General features: G+C 38.9%; 1 long non-coding RNA gene across 3 annotated transcripts; it reads left to right on the top strand.

Annotated features, from left to right (window-relative positions):
* The first annotated feature begins 4,908 nt into the window (after positions 1 to 4,908).
* Positions 4,909 to 8,965, top strand: LOC143553310 (uncharacterized). 3 transcript variants are annotated; one of them, XR_013138809.1, is made up of 4 exons: positions 4,909 to 5,203; positions 5,559 to 5,662; positions 5,752 to 6,058; positions 7,921 to 8,965. It is a non-coding gene; the product is annotated as an uncharacterized LOC143553310 (long non-coding RNA). The 3 variants fall into 3 exon arrangements; XR_013138811.1 differs by lacking the exon at positions 7,921 to 8,965 and adding an exon at positions 6,552 to 7,034; XR_013138807.1 differs by lacking the exon at positions 7,921 to 8,965 and having other exon boundaries at positions 4,910 to 5,203; positions 5,752 to 7,034.
* Positions 8,966 to 15,289: the final 6,324 nt, after the last annotated feature.

Here is a 15,289-nt window from a genome sequence, read left to right as displayed (position 1 = left end):
CGTATATGATATTAGCATGTTATTTAATACGTGTGCCTCTTGTTTTTACCATTTTGTAAGTATCATTAACTGAACATCACATCTAACTTTTAATTGATGACCTATGTAAGTTATAAGGAGGTTGAATAAGCAAGCCCAAACACACCCTAAATTAGAACCTATAAATGTAAAACAAAATTTTTAAAGTAAAGAACCAATTGCTATGTAATCAGAATAGTACATATAGTTCAAATTTTAAAAAAAGCCTGACACATGAGCTAAGGTTGTGCATCCATATAACATCCGTTAAAATAGTTAAAGTCAAAGCATCTAACCAAACACTATACTTTAGAAAGGAAAAAAATTAATGAAAACAATGATATAATTCATGATCTATTAGGCCACATACACAGATAATAACATACACAACCATGCTTCCCCTGCAATGGAACTGGGACGCGTAAGTAATTACTCTAATTTTTCTTAAACTTTTCATTTCTAGTAAATTTATCAAGTTAGATTATATAATAAACTTCAAATGATCTTATTTGAAGATTCATATTACATAGCAAATGAATAATGTATATTTATGTATGCTAATACTGTGAAGTTATGTACTTCTCATCACATTGTAAAATCAAATATTAATGAAACTTATGATCTCAAATAAATATTTAACATTTGTTGCATATGTTATTATGTTATTCTAATTTTGATAGATGTCATTTTTTTTATTACAGAATCATGCAGATTTTGCACAGGAAGTGGTATTGTAACAGCTGAGCTTGGAGGTGGAGAAAAAGAAGTTTCTAAATGCATAAACTGTGACGGTGCGGGTGCTTTGACCTGCACTACATGTCAAGTCAGCGGTATACAACCTCGGTACCTTGACGGCAGGTATGACTTGCCCAAAATATGTCATGTGTAGTTTACATGTTATTAAAATTACTTTCAAGGTCATAAAATTGTGAATTGCAAAATGATAAAAATGCATGTTCATTTAGTAGAAATAGTCCAACTATAAATGGATTATCAAAGCATATTAATGTTGATTCAGGGGCATTTTTGTCATTTTAGCACCAGATGTGAAAAAACTGTAAATCCATGGGCATTAGTGACTGTAAATGACATAGAGTTGAACAATAAGAACATATGTCATCAAACAAATGAATCTGCATGTGATGTATTTAACTGTTATGCTATTTAATGTCTTAGATAGGTGTTTGTGGTCGGCCATGTTATCACTCTACTAACGCCAACTGTAACAAATCTGCATGAAATCAACCGAATTACAAAATTGGGGTTTTCCGACTGAGATAAATCCGAGCCACATAAAGAGGGAAAGGCAAACCCTAAAATAATGAAATGCAATTGTAAGCTTAAACACACCTGGTAAGATGAGAATTTTACTGGAAGATGAGAAATTACTGTAACATCGCACAGTTTCTTTGAAGTTGGGGATGACTGTAACTTTAAGGTCACCCACATGTTTGTCAACATAGGATATAAACCACATGTTTGTTAAAGTTTACATACAATACAAACCACGTGTTTCTATGTACAATTGAAGTAGCACAATGTACAACAGATTGATACAACAAAAGTTGGAAATTGTATATATATATATAATATAATAACATCATCTTTAATATTTTCAATATTATTTTCTATATAATTAAAATATCCATAATTTCAACTGTACTCAATGTAAAAAAACACTATATTAAAACATAATTTAGTAAAACACAATGAAAAAATTTAGTAAAACACAATGAAAATAAAACATAATGTCCACAACATATAAAACAATGTATAGAAAGCCCTACTATTATATTACTCGTATTAAAAATTAAAAAACGTTCATGGTGATTTTTTTTAAAAAATTTGTCGTATAAAATGTTATGAACGTTCTAAAATGATTGGGGAATTAACATTGACTTGCATATGGATAGAAAAAAGCAACAACTATATGTAATTCCTTTTATACCCTTCATCTAATTTTATATTTAGTTTTGCTCCTAACTAATCTCAACCCTTCAAATTTAAAATTAATGATCTAAATTACTTATTATATTTCCTACAAAATTCGTTTTTCTTAGTTTAACTTGACCCATGAAATATAATATCTATCGTTTTTATCTTTAAATTTAAAAAGTTAATATAAATGACATGAATTTTGTTTTATATTTTAAAGGAAGATAAATAATTTGTGTAAGTTTTGTTACTTAATTGGTTAAATAATGTATAAAAGAAAAGTAACTGAGTTGCCAAACTAGGCTTGATATATGGGTCATTGACGAGCCTTTGAAAAGTCAGTACCTGACAATTTTTCTTTTGAAAAAGTTAACTATGTTTTGGTACCAGAATGCTAGAAGTTGGTTACGGAGATGAAAGTGTAGAATCATGAAAACCCTATAAGGTGTAATGTATTATTGATCAACTATATATAGGAGTACAATTAAATAAATATAAGGAAACATAATCAAATACAATCTCCTAATTATGATAACACTATAATACTAAAACTCTAATACTATTATCTAGAATATTCTCTAACATTTCCCCGCAGTCAGAGCGGTAGGAAATCGGACGATCAGACTGGAGCGCAAAAGCGTAAAGCTTGTGAAGATACACGATCGGATGTCACGTAGAGCAAGAACTCGATCGGTTGTAAAACCTAAGAAGATCAGCGGCGTCTTGACCGTGGCCAGAGAACGGTAAACTTTGATGACAAGAGCTTCCACTGCGGCAACAGGAGCCATGATTGAGTCGGCTGAAGCAACGACTTGGCAACCCATGACGGCAATTTATTTCTTCCGAAGAATAAAACTAAATAAATAAATAGAAACTACAAAATTTCCTCTTATCGAAACTAATGATGGGAAAAAAAACAAAAGCTACAGGAATTATGAAGGCAAAACCTTTCGTAAAAGGAAAATAAACAAAATATATAAAAGCTTTCCCGTGGGGTAAGAACTTTCACGACCAAAACAAAAAAAAATAGACAGAAAATAAAAGAATACTATAAAAATTCAAAAATTGAGCACTAAAAGACAACTGTAGTTAAACCTGGACCAAAACAAAGAGATAAAAGAAAAGGAAATAGATAGTTGTAAAAATCGCAACGATAGATCGTAATCCACGTGAAAGAGACATGCCACAATCTACTGTGGATAATCCGAAAGCGGTGACGGTTTGGTAATGCTAGTAAACTATATTTGTGTGTTAAGACGTCCCCGGGGCAGGACGAGAACAAGAACAGAAGAAAAAATAAATAAATGAACAGGCTAGAACCCTAAGGGCTTTGACACCATGTAGAATAATGAAAACCCCGTAAGGTGTAATGTATTATTGATCAACTATATATAGGAGTACAATTAAATAAATATAAGGAAACATAATCAAATACAATCTCCTAATTATGATAACACTATAATACTAAAACTCTAATACTATTATCTAGAATATTCTCTAACAGGAAGAGCCCTTCCACGGCCAACTCAAAGGTTCACTTCACTGACAAACCGGATAATTTTTTCTTAAAAACATGTTGTTCCGGTCACGCAAACCAGCCCACGTCAGTCCGCCTCAAACCCATCACGTGAGAGATTAAGACAAACTAGACTGTTGGTTATGGAAGAGCATGGATGGCTTGGCTCTTCCGCTTCTGGTGAAAGATATAGGGTTGGAATTTTATAACAAAGATATTCATGTTGTGGATTTTTAGTTTTTGTCTACGTTTGGTTCCGATAAAAGGAAATTGCTTTATTTAGAGAGTACTTTTAGATCGGATTTCAACAAAGAAGGCTCTATCATATATAGGTATAGGCGTGGGAAATATTGATTATGTGTTTTGTGATACTCAAGCGAAAACCGCAATCCATATTATGATGCATTGTAAAAGTGACCAAACCTCACGGACTCTGGGCAGTTTACTCTTATTTGAAAATTTGATAACAGTGGCCACTTACAGTAGTTAGACAATTAAACCTATAAAAACAAATAAATTTGTCTTTTGTTTATCGAGCTATAGATAGCGGAGTCGGTGATTGGGAACCATGTTGATGTACCAAATCATTCACTCCCACCTCCTCCCAACCCGAATCATTCATTGGTTGAGACTGACAACGACAAAAAAAAATTATAGTTGGGATTAATAAAAACCAATACATCTAAATAAAAAATACATTATTATTATTGTTGTTGTTGTTAATGTATCCAATAAAATTTACACTAATTATTATCGGTGATAGGAAAATATATTATCTAGACACAATTACGCGGTTAATCAATGTCGTTTCTCTAAATTAACAAGGTTGTGTATTGAGGTTTAAAAGTCACAAGTATAAGTATTAACTTTTAAGTTTGTAACAATGTTAGGTACTAATTTTTTATTTTCGTTAAAAGTTAATAGAAGTGATAAACATATGAAAAAAAAGAAAGAAAAAAAGATGAGGACAATTTTATCATTACATAATCTTACTTCAAATCTCTCAAATTGCCAAACTATAATTACAACGTGATTTCGTATTATCACCTTTAGGTTTAACTAGGGCAAATAGGCAGAGTTGGATTAGGGCTTTCAAAGTTCAATTAGGCAAAATCACAACTATTGTATACAACAAGAGTTCGATTAGGTTAGAATCACGTCTATCAACTTCAAACGTAGAACGGTTTTGCCATCAGGAAGACGGACACATTGGCATTCAAAAGTTTGAATTCGACATGGCTTACTCGTTATCATAACCCTTTTACTTTAAGGAAACGTTAGTGACTAATTACGTAACGGTGCACATTATCATTATTATTACTAAAAGAGGAGTTTGGCGTCGCTGGACTATGCTTGGTTCAGTTTGTGGCGCCTGACTGGTCGAAGTATTATATATATATATATATTACATTATAATACATGTTAGCAACCTTTCACATTCTTTCTTTTCTCTCTCTGAGACACCGTTGAATTTATTACCATCGGCGCTTATCTACTTCTCCGGCCACCGGTGACGATCAAGAATGTCAAGTGACAGTCTATTGAATGACAATAAATTTCGATTCAATGTTTTAGCTACCCGTTTTACCCTTCCATTCAATCGTCAAACTCATCTCTACTAAACCCTAAACTAGATCCAGCCCATCCCATTCCGTGCTCTCAATCCCAACCATATACGAAAATCCGTTTCTTTTCTTCTGTTTTCTGCAGCCAGAATCCCTTTAATTTTCGTAGGTATGGGTTTTATTCTAATTTTATTGACTCTTGTTTCTCAATCTGTTGCAGATATCTAGGGTTCATATTTTGTAGGTATTGTATTTCAATATATCTGGATATTGGTCACTGTAATTTTGGGTTGATTAGGCACAAAATGATGAAAGGTTTTTATGGAATTATGTTTTGGTTTTGGATATTCTACAAAGATAAAAATAGAATTTATGTTCATTAAGGTGAACTGCTTTGAATTTAAGCTATTGCAAAGATAACCGGTAGGGAAGATTTTGTATTCTTGTAGATTGATCAAGTGTTTAGGTGATAATTTGGTCTTTGTTGGTTCTTTAATATTGATTATTACGGTTGTTATTTATAGGTGAATTGGTCATCTCTATTTTATCATTAAATTGAACAAGAAGGAAGAAGAGAAATTCAGAAAGAAGGACATCATGATGATGGCTAATGGAAAAGATACCAATGGTAAGTACCATTGGTTCTTTGCCAAATTTGACAATTTTACTGAGAATCCGTTTTGATAGAAAACAGTTAATATATACCTTTGGTCTTAGTTGTGTTTCTTGATGATCGGGGTATACACCATTCAAATGTGAAATTGAGCAGTAGAGCAAGTTGACTTTTTTCATGAGGGTTGTGAAACTTCTTATGTCGTGCCTTTCATTCAAAGAATTTTGCAGGTATTGATTTTTTTTTCTTATTTTAATATGAACTATATGATAGTTTTCCTTTTTTGGTGCAGAGTCTGCACGATATTGTTTCTTAATAAACAAACATGGATTATGTTTCTAAAGACCTTCAAGGATCTGAAGATGGTAGTCACAAACATGGATTATGCTTCACAAACATATTTGATTGCATGTATGTATAGCTTTTGTACGCCTATTGTCGTTTTCTTTGTCAAATTTCACTTTGATTAATGCTTAGTTTGTCAATCAGGTTTCATTTTTAGTCTTTTTTCAGTTCGTTTCAGTTTATTTGGTTGTTCAAATTCGGTTTGGTTAGACAAAAGATCGTATTAAAACCATGGTCGGGTTCGGGTCACTACACATTTCTGTCATAACCGGTTGACTCAAAAAACTGTTATTTTGGTTTGACTCGGTACGGGTTCGGGTAAACGAGCACTGTTATTATAAACACATATAGGAAAATGTTTGTTTTGGTTTAACTTTTTATGGTTTTGTTACAATAAAGATTATTTTCGTTGCAGTTTTTTTGGTTTTGCGTTTTTTAGTTTTGTTTCAGTTTGGCTTTTATTTGGTTTTTGCTTCTGGTTCGGGTTTCATTTTTTAGTCTCATTTTAGTTCGTTTCAGTTTATTTGTTTGTTCAAATTCAGTTTTTGGTCTCATTTAGGTTTGGTTAGACAAAAGATCGTATTAAACCATGGTCGGGTTCGGGTCACTACACATTTCTGTCATGACCGGTCGACTCAAAAAACTGTTATTTTGGTTTGACTCGGTACGGGTTCGGGTAAACGAGCTCTGTTATTATAAACACATATAGGAAAATTTTTGTTTTGGTTTAACTTTTTATGGTTTTGTTACAATAAAGATTATTTTCGTTGCAGTTTTTTTGGTTTTGCGTTTTTTAGTTTTGTTTCAGTTTGGCTTTTACTTGATTTTTGCTTCTGGTTCGGGTTTCATTTTTTAGTCTCATTTCAGTTCGTTTCAGTTTATTTGTTTGTTCAAATTCAGTTTTTGGTCTCATTTAGGTTTGGTTAGACAAAAGATCGTATTAAACCATGGTCGGGTTCGGGTCACTACACATTTCTATCATAACCGGTCGACTCAAAAAACCGTTATTTGGTTTGACTCGGTACGGGTTCGGGTAAACGAGCTCTGTTATTATAAACACATATAGGAAATTTTTTGTTTTGGTTTTGTTACAATAAAGATTATTTTCGTTGCAGTTTTTTTGGTTTTGCGTTTTTTAGTTTTGTTTCAGTTTGGCTTTTAGTTGGTTTTTTTCTTCTGGTTCTGGTTTCATTTTTTAGTCTCATTTCAGTTCTTTTCAGTTTATTTGTTTGTTCAAATTCAGTTTTTGGTCTCATTTAGGTTTGGTTAGACAAAAGATCGTATTAAACCATGGTCGGGTTTAGGTCACTTCACATTTCTGTCATAACCGGTCGGCTCAAAAAACTGTTATTTTGGTTTGACTCGGTACGGGTTCGGGTAAACGAGCTCTGTTTTTATATAATTTTTTTTTCAGTTCGGTTTCGTATCCGTTAGGTTTAGTTTTGGTTTAGTTTAGTTTTCTTGATTTATGGTATCATTTTGAATTTGTTTTTTATAAAAGTAACCTATCCTTAGTACAGGTCTGTTTAAACTTTAAATAAAATACCGACGGCCTTCAGTTCATTTTAGAAATGTATTTAGAACAATGCGAGTCATTTTAGAAATGTATCAACTTGCTTCGGGCTAAAACGACTTGCAGTTAATACATCTATAAAGCTAAATGCATTAGGATCGAAACGAGTCATTTTAGAAATGTATCTTTTTCAGACGGTTCAAAATGGTTTTTGAAAAAATGAAAAACTAATGCGATGAAACCATCTATGCTAAAAAATCAAAAGTTTCGAGTCCAAACGTGTTCAACCTCAAGAACTCAGAAGCATCAAGTTCAACCAGGCTCAGAAATTCTTTTAGTACTGGTGATTTGAGGAAAGATCTTTCAAGTATCATTACAAAAGAAGATCAAGTTGAATCTGATGACGATTTTGTAGAATCAGCGGAAACGAATATGCACTCAAAACGAAATGATCCAAACAAAGCCCAAGGTGACAAGACAACAATTGAAGAACAATGCCATCAAGAAAGGATAGTTGATAAAGTTAGTGACTTTATCTCTGTTGTGTCGAAATGGGCGGGTTGGTTAACGGGTTAAAACAGGTCGGGTACAATCTTTTGAATAATATATTTTTTGCTAATCAAGGTACACCTTCTTTCTGAAAAGATTTTCCACGTTTCTGTTTTAATTTGTCGTCAAATAATTGCCCATTGTTAAAAACGGGTAACTGTTATTTACTAATTTGACCATTTTTTCCCTTTGCAGTGCATGTTTTCCAAGTCAAATGACATCTCAAATGCATTAAGTGAAAAATTGTGATTTTTTTTCCAAATAAAAATAAGACTGTTGCATATTTAGCAAAGTTTTTAATATTTACCCATTTGACCACTGGAATTCTATATAATTGAAATTGTAACCTATAACCGTATATTTTGACATATAAAGTTTGTACCTTTTTCTTGATCTTTGTGTTTGTGAAAATGTATTTCAGGGTGAAGAAACCAAAATCTCAAAATGCGCAGACACGGAGGCTTCTAATGGATCGTTCGGACAGGTCTAATATTTTTTATTTAGTATTTGTAAAATATTCAAAAAAAGTAACGTGTTTTGTTCCTAACTTAAATCTTGAATTTTTGTTCAGGCAATGAAAATCTCACTTGTGGTAGGATTTGGAGTGGTTGTACTCTTCTTTCGACAAACAGAAACCGGGTAAGTTTCATATTGCCATTTTATGTCCTAAGATGATTTGAAGATTTATGCTTTCATACAACTTCCCGTTAATATTCATATGTCATGAGTTCTATCTAAATCAAGTTACATTAAGTTTTCAGCCCTTCCATCTTTCTTACGTTATAAGACATTTTCGTGCAGCTGGTTGTTACTATACTTGGATTCAGTAAAGACTTTGAGATGATAAACAAATTAAGTTGGAGTCAACTCAGCCTAGATACTTGAGACAACGGTGATGTGCCCACAAGCTCCAAAACTATGTAAAAGCCCTTTTGGTGACATCCAATTTTTTTTTTTTTTTTGTAGTTTACTTAGTGTGCATTTCAAATTCTATAAACAAATATAATTGATATATACGTTGGAATCAATCCCAATTTCTTATGTTGTTGGCTTGTTGCTACTAATATTAATATATGCAAGAAAAGGGTGTTATTCGTAATTGTGTTGAATTTATTATTTTTTTTGCTAATGTTATGTAACTTTCTTATTTTTTTCGTACAAAATTGGCAAATCGCTACCAACCGAATCCTCTTTGTGTACCCGCTGCAACGCGCGGGCACTTCTACTAGTATATATATATATATATATATATGTTTTAAGCTTGATGATTAAATGGTTATTCGTGTCAACTCAACACCATAAAGCCCGAAACCGACAACGTGCGGGATTTATAGATGACCGGATGTTACCGACATTTTTGTTGTAGTTCATGTACCATTAAAAATGTAACCTAAATGACCGAATTCACGTCTACTCACCGGTGTAATGTCCAGGACCGACAACGACCGCGACCGATTTTCCAAACGTTTGGGTTTTACCGATCGAATAAATGTTATTTTCGATATTTTTTTTATATGTTGGTAAAACCTAAGCGTTAAGACCCTAAGGGGGTGTTTGGGATTGCTTTTTTTACCAACTTATAACTTATAAACTTTTTGAAAAGTAATAATGTGTTTGGGGTTGCTAGTTTCATAAGTTACACTTTTATAATTCATTAACTTAATAAAAAGTTTAAAGAAAAGCTATAAGAAGGAGATAAAATAAGGAATCCTAAACCCCCTAATCAAACAATTAATCAAACACACACCGCGTTTAACGATGGTTTCTTTCGTGATTTTCCGCCAGTAATCGCCGTTACCAAACATGCTTGATCCTCCAGGGCTTCCCCGGTGTCTGCCTCCTATGTCCGATTCCGACCCTTTCATCTTCATAATCCTATCGCGGCGATGATTCTGCTAATCATCGCCGTGCATAAGTTTGACTCCCCACCCCGCCGCCGTCACTCCGCCGCAATTACTACCTCTGCCGCCATATTCTGTTCACCTGAGTTTGTTTGTCAACATTCAATTGAATGCTGCATGTGTTTGGATTACCTAAATCCAAACGAAACCGGGATTGAATTAAGTTGCCAACATAGGTACCACTCTGTATGCATTCGGAGGTGGTTAACTATTCATGACACCTGCCCTTTTTGCAGGGAGACAATCCAGGAGATTCCTCATAGATTGTTGGTCTAAACTCTAAAGAATCGTAGTAAATTGGGGTTTGGGGGTGAATTGAGGTGTATAAAATAGTATAAAAAGCTAAGAAAACCAAGCTTGTATTGGAGTTTGATGTTCTACCCATTTTTGGTTGAGGGTTGGTCGGTTTTTGTGAGGATCGAGAGGATGTTCACGTCGAAACGTCCCTGAAGTCTGAATCCAAATGTGTGCAAGATAGTGACGGAAGTACAGTTACGAGGGTGAGATTGGAGCATGACAAGAACTTAGAGCACCCACAATGGGTTGCATATCCCAAAGTCTGAGTCTATGTGGCACAAAGCAAACTTGGGGAGACTTAAAATCAACCATTGTGAAACTTTGAAGTTTGTGAAAGATTTGTTTCTTCAAACTTGCAACAAACCTGCAATGTGGGCCCCACATCTTTTATACACACGCATACTATATGTACACATACATATTTAATATGTTTTTAATAGGTTTGTGAAGGTTTGTTGTTGTGAAAAAGAGTGATGATTTTTAAGAAAAGTTTGGAATTTGATGCCGCAATGATGTGTTGATTTGTATGGGCTTGTTGTTGTAGATGCTTGAAGAAACACTAAGTGACCCCGGGCAGATTACGGATAATCTGGGGGCTAAGTAATGTTTCCCACGAGGGTTAGGTCCGGCAAAGATGGATGTTCTTCAGATGACCTGCAAAACAGACACCGTGAGCTCGTCACTGAGAAGGGGGGGGGGGAGTTCCTCCTTGTGACCACCCGCCGGCGTGAGAATCAGACTAGATTGCTCTGAATATAAGTGTATATTGAGAGAAATAGTTAGTGAAGGTAAGATACAAGATAATAATACCTTTCCAAGGTGTTGGAGTATTTATAGCCGAAGGTAGGTTTCCAAGCAGGTACAGCCAACTGTATAATATTCCTGTTCTGCCAACTGTGGGCTATGCACGTGCCATGCCAGTGGTTGGTGGGTAGGCAGCGGTTGATAGTGACAAGGCCGGCTGTGTACTGTTCCTTTTCCACCAACTGCAGGCTGTGTGCGTGCCACGACAAGGGTTGGTGAGTAGGCAGCGGCTAATAGTGACAAACAGTACTAGAGCGTGCTCCTCCTCGTACTGTTGTCGGTGAGCTGTCACCCCTGTGATTGGTTCATGGGCTGCTTTGGTCAGATCTTGTCTATTTTGTCCATACCTTGGCATGTATAGTACAAAAGATCTTCCAGAAGCGTACGAACTGGCTCATTTGGGCGGGAGTATTCCCGCCTTGCTCATTCCTTCAGGTGACACTGAATTATTGAGAGTTAGTGCCTCGTGCGTGTAGCCTTGCTATTAGTGCGGGTAGCCTTCCCTGATGGCTTGTATCCGCAGCTGCGGGAACAGGCGAGGTACTTCACCATTGGGAGGCTTTTCCTGCGGGTACAGCTGGCATACTGCGCGTAAGGTCTTCATCTCTGAGCATGGTGGGTCCTGCGGAACCAGTTGGTCCTTGCGCAGACGTCCCTCTTCAAGGTGAGTCTTGCCGGTCCAACTGGGCTCTGCCGGGACCTACCTCTTCAAGTCCCCCCAGTCCAATGTTCTTCTCATGAATTGTTAATAAGTGAGGTGAACTTTTGGACTTAAGCAAGAGGTTTTGAAAAGGGTTTTTTTTAGTTTTAAGGTTTTCCGTGGGGATTCTTCCCGCGGTTTTCGTAATGTCACTCGCAGAAATTCCCGACTTTTCTGCCTGATCTTTGGTTGTGATGCGGGTAGGTGTTTAACCCCTTCGCACATCGGGAGCGTTGAGTTTCACTTGCATAGATTCTTCACGAGATTTTGGTAGTTTCGGACATAGTGATCAGTTATGTTAAACCACCAATTCCGCCTTAAAGTTTCAAACAAGGTAGTTCTCAACGTTCCCGCTATGCGGATGTGCTATTTCTCTTTCCGCAAGCACGGTCCAGAAGATCCTTCTTGGTTTCAATTCCCTGCGAGTGCTAAGTATGTGAAGGGTTTCGCCTTGACACTGTACCCGCACTCGTCTTATAGTTTCTTTACTTCCAAGGTATTCTTGGCTTCAATTCCCTGCAGGTGCTAGGTATGTGAAGGGTTTCGCCTTGACACTGTACCCGCACTTGTCTTACGGTTTCTTGGATACCAAGGTAAGAGGGTATATTCCCTCTTATTTTTGAATCTTTGAATCTTTTTGAATTTCTTTGAAATTCGAAGAGTTGGTGAAAGGATAAGAACAGTCCAAACTGTTGAAGGGACGTTAGCGTCCGACGGTTTCCTCTGACAGTTTCAGGACGTGCAGGAAGTTATGACGACGTGACAGTATGTGGTCATTCCAGACGCTTTTTCAGGCGCGTGGGCGCGAGTTTTCGGGCGCGTGGGTGCGGATTTTACGGCGCGCGTCCTGTCAACAGCTGTTGCCAGCTTGCTTTTTCCACGTGTCATAGTTTCATTGCACCAGCTCTTTTCTCTCTCCTCCGCATTAAATTCATCGCATTCATTGCGATGAGTATATAAAGGGGGAGAGGGTTCATCTTAATCCACACTTTCACTTCTCTCTTCTTCTTCTAAATGATTTCCGGCGAATACTCTAAGCTTTGTCGAGCATTCTCCTGAAATCGTTCCTTCTTTACTTCTAAAACATGTCTTCTGCTCACGATCTTGAAGCTACTGCCGAAGAGTCTGACGTGTACGTCGAGAACCCGACGTCTACGTCTGATAAGGACGATAAGAGCACTGCTGGCGAATGCCAGTGTGCTCTTCCCATCGAGCTTTACCAGTACATTATCAGGAAGTTCATGCTCGAGCCATTCGAGCCTGAGTTTCCTGAGCCTCACCAGACCGTGTATGATGCCCCCAAGGGCAAAATAGGGGTATATGCCGCCTTCTTCGTCTATGGGAATCTCATGTTCCCATTGACGAAGTTTGTATACCGTGTCTTGGAGAGACACGGTGTACACCTGACGGAGGTACACCCAATGGCGATCGCCAAGATCTGCCATTTTGAATGGGTGTGCCTCATTCTTGGCGTGGAGCCCCATGTTGACCGCCTGATGACCTTCTACTCCTGGAGGTGCATCCAAGGCTGGTACACCCTGGTCACCCGGATCAAGGGTTTGAAGATCTGCGCTACCGAGCGCAGTCTTCGGTCTTGGAAGCGGGAGTTCTTTTACATCTCTGCCCGTGTCGTCCCTATTGCGATGACATTCAAGAACGGGAGAGCACTCCCCAGCCTTCACGCCTCCAACTACCAGGAGGAGGAATGGTTTGCCAAGATTTCCCGGATCCAGTCTCCGGTTTACCGCTTTGCGGAGTCCGGGATGGTGATGCTCGGTATGAGCCGGGTGTGGAAGGATGCTGGGGCGGAGGCGCCACAGATTCCCATCGTCCTTGAATACGGTTTGAACTTTATCCCTTACGGTATGCTCCGTCTTCTTTGTTGATTTAGGGTTTTATTCTAACTCTTTTTATTTCCGAGGGGAATGACTTGCAGTCGCTCTTGCATCCGCGGGAAGCTGGTGGTCCCGCTCGGCTGGGTACTCGTGCTCTTGACGATAACGAGTTGCCCATCCTCGAACAGACGGCGGATCGGTTTGTGGAGGCCTACCCGCCAGGCCACGAGATACTGAGCGCCACGCGGCCAGGTAAAAGACTATTTAACTCTCGCCCTCTCAATGCTCAAACCTCTGCTGGAATTCCTCTAATCTTGTCATCTTCTGATGAGGAATCCGCAGATGGTCCTTTCCTTGCGCGGAAGAAGAAGGCTGTCGGCGGGAAGGGCAAGGCGAAGGTTGCCTCCACTGCCGATCAGGGGAACCGGTCTGAGTCGGAGACCGAGAGTGAAGAAGCGGCGGGGAACCCAGGTGGTGTTGAGACCACTGCTCCGGAGGTTGAAACAGCTGTCACCTCCGAGCAGCCCAGGACGACGACGGTGACCGGTACGAAGAGGCCGGCTCCATCGGGTTCGTCCCCGCCTGTTCGCACCTTCAAGCTCAAAAGGATCCGTAAGTGTACATAACTTTAACTTCATATCTTTCCGCTATTATACTTATATATCTTGTCTTCGTGCAGGCGTGGATGCTACGACATTCCAGAGTGGAGCGGGAGGGAGCAGCTCTGGACCCATGAAGGTAGGTTTGGTCAACCTACCCGAGGCGATGACCCAGGCGGCTACGCCTGCTTGCAGTACTGGTTCAGTTGCTCATCCCGTTGAGCCAACTGTTCCAGCTGTAACATTATCCCCGCCGGCTGTCAGTGCCATTTTCACAGAATCCATCACTGAGCCGGCGGTGATTTCTCTTGCGGGTTCTTCCGCAGCCGCGGCCACGGTTGTGAGTTCACCTCCGGTGAGTTCACCTCCGTTGGTTTCCACCGCGGCAGCCTCCACCATGCCTCCTCCGGCGCCTGCGACTACGGCCAGTCCTTCAGGTACGTTTGGGGTTGGGGCGTCTAGCCAATCCTTGCCTCCTTCCCATCTCCTTGACCTTTTGGATGGATATCCCTTAGGTTCAGGTGATGGGTTTGGTGGCTATCGGCCTGTTGTCGACCCTACAGGTGCGTAGGGTTATTTTGGCCTATATCCCTTTCATCATTTCTCTCTCTTAACTGTTTTTTGTTTTATTGCAGTTCGTGATTCCAACGAGGTGTACGCTCCTCGGTGGAATATCCGCCGGGGAACGACCCTCCGGACTGCTGAGGAGTGCGTCCAATGGGCGCGTCACGCCGCCCCAAGCGGTGCGCTGGGGGAGGCCATGGCCAGCTACCAGGAAGGTAGGCTGTCCAACGAGCTCCGAATCCTCCTTGCCCGGATGCAGCCGCACGTCGAGCTACTTTGTCGTGAAAACGACAAGTTAAAGACAGCGCGTAGCCTTGAAGTGGCTCAGGCGCGGGCTATCCGGGAGGAGAATGTGAAGCTTGCCGCCGTTGCTGCGGAAAAGGAGAAGGCCTTCAATGCCCTCGAGGTTGAAGTTCAGGCCCGGCTCGAGGCCCGTTCCAAGGCTGCCCAAGCTGTTAACGAACAGCTTCGGTTGGCCAAGGAAACTGCACGAAACGCAACCGAGAGGGCCACCGAGGCTGAAGCTGTTGCTGAG

This window comes from Bidens hawaiensis, unplaced genomic scaffold (assembly GCF_021521415.1).
Source record: "Bidens hawaiensis isolate Kalapana, Puna unplaced genomic scaffold, B.hawaiensis_p1.1 tig00001032_1, whole genome shotgun sequence".
NCBI classification, from domain to species: Eukaryota; Viridiplantae; Streptophyta; class Magnoliopsida; order Asterales; family Asteraceae; genus Bidens; species Bidens hawaiensis.
Note: the sequence above shows the minus strand (reverse complement) of the source record. Positions and strands in the feature narration are given on the sequence as shown.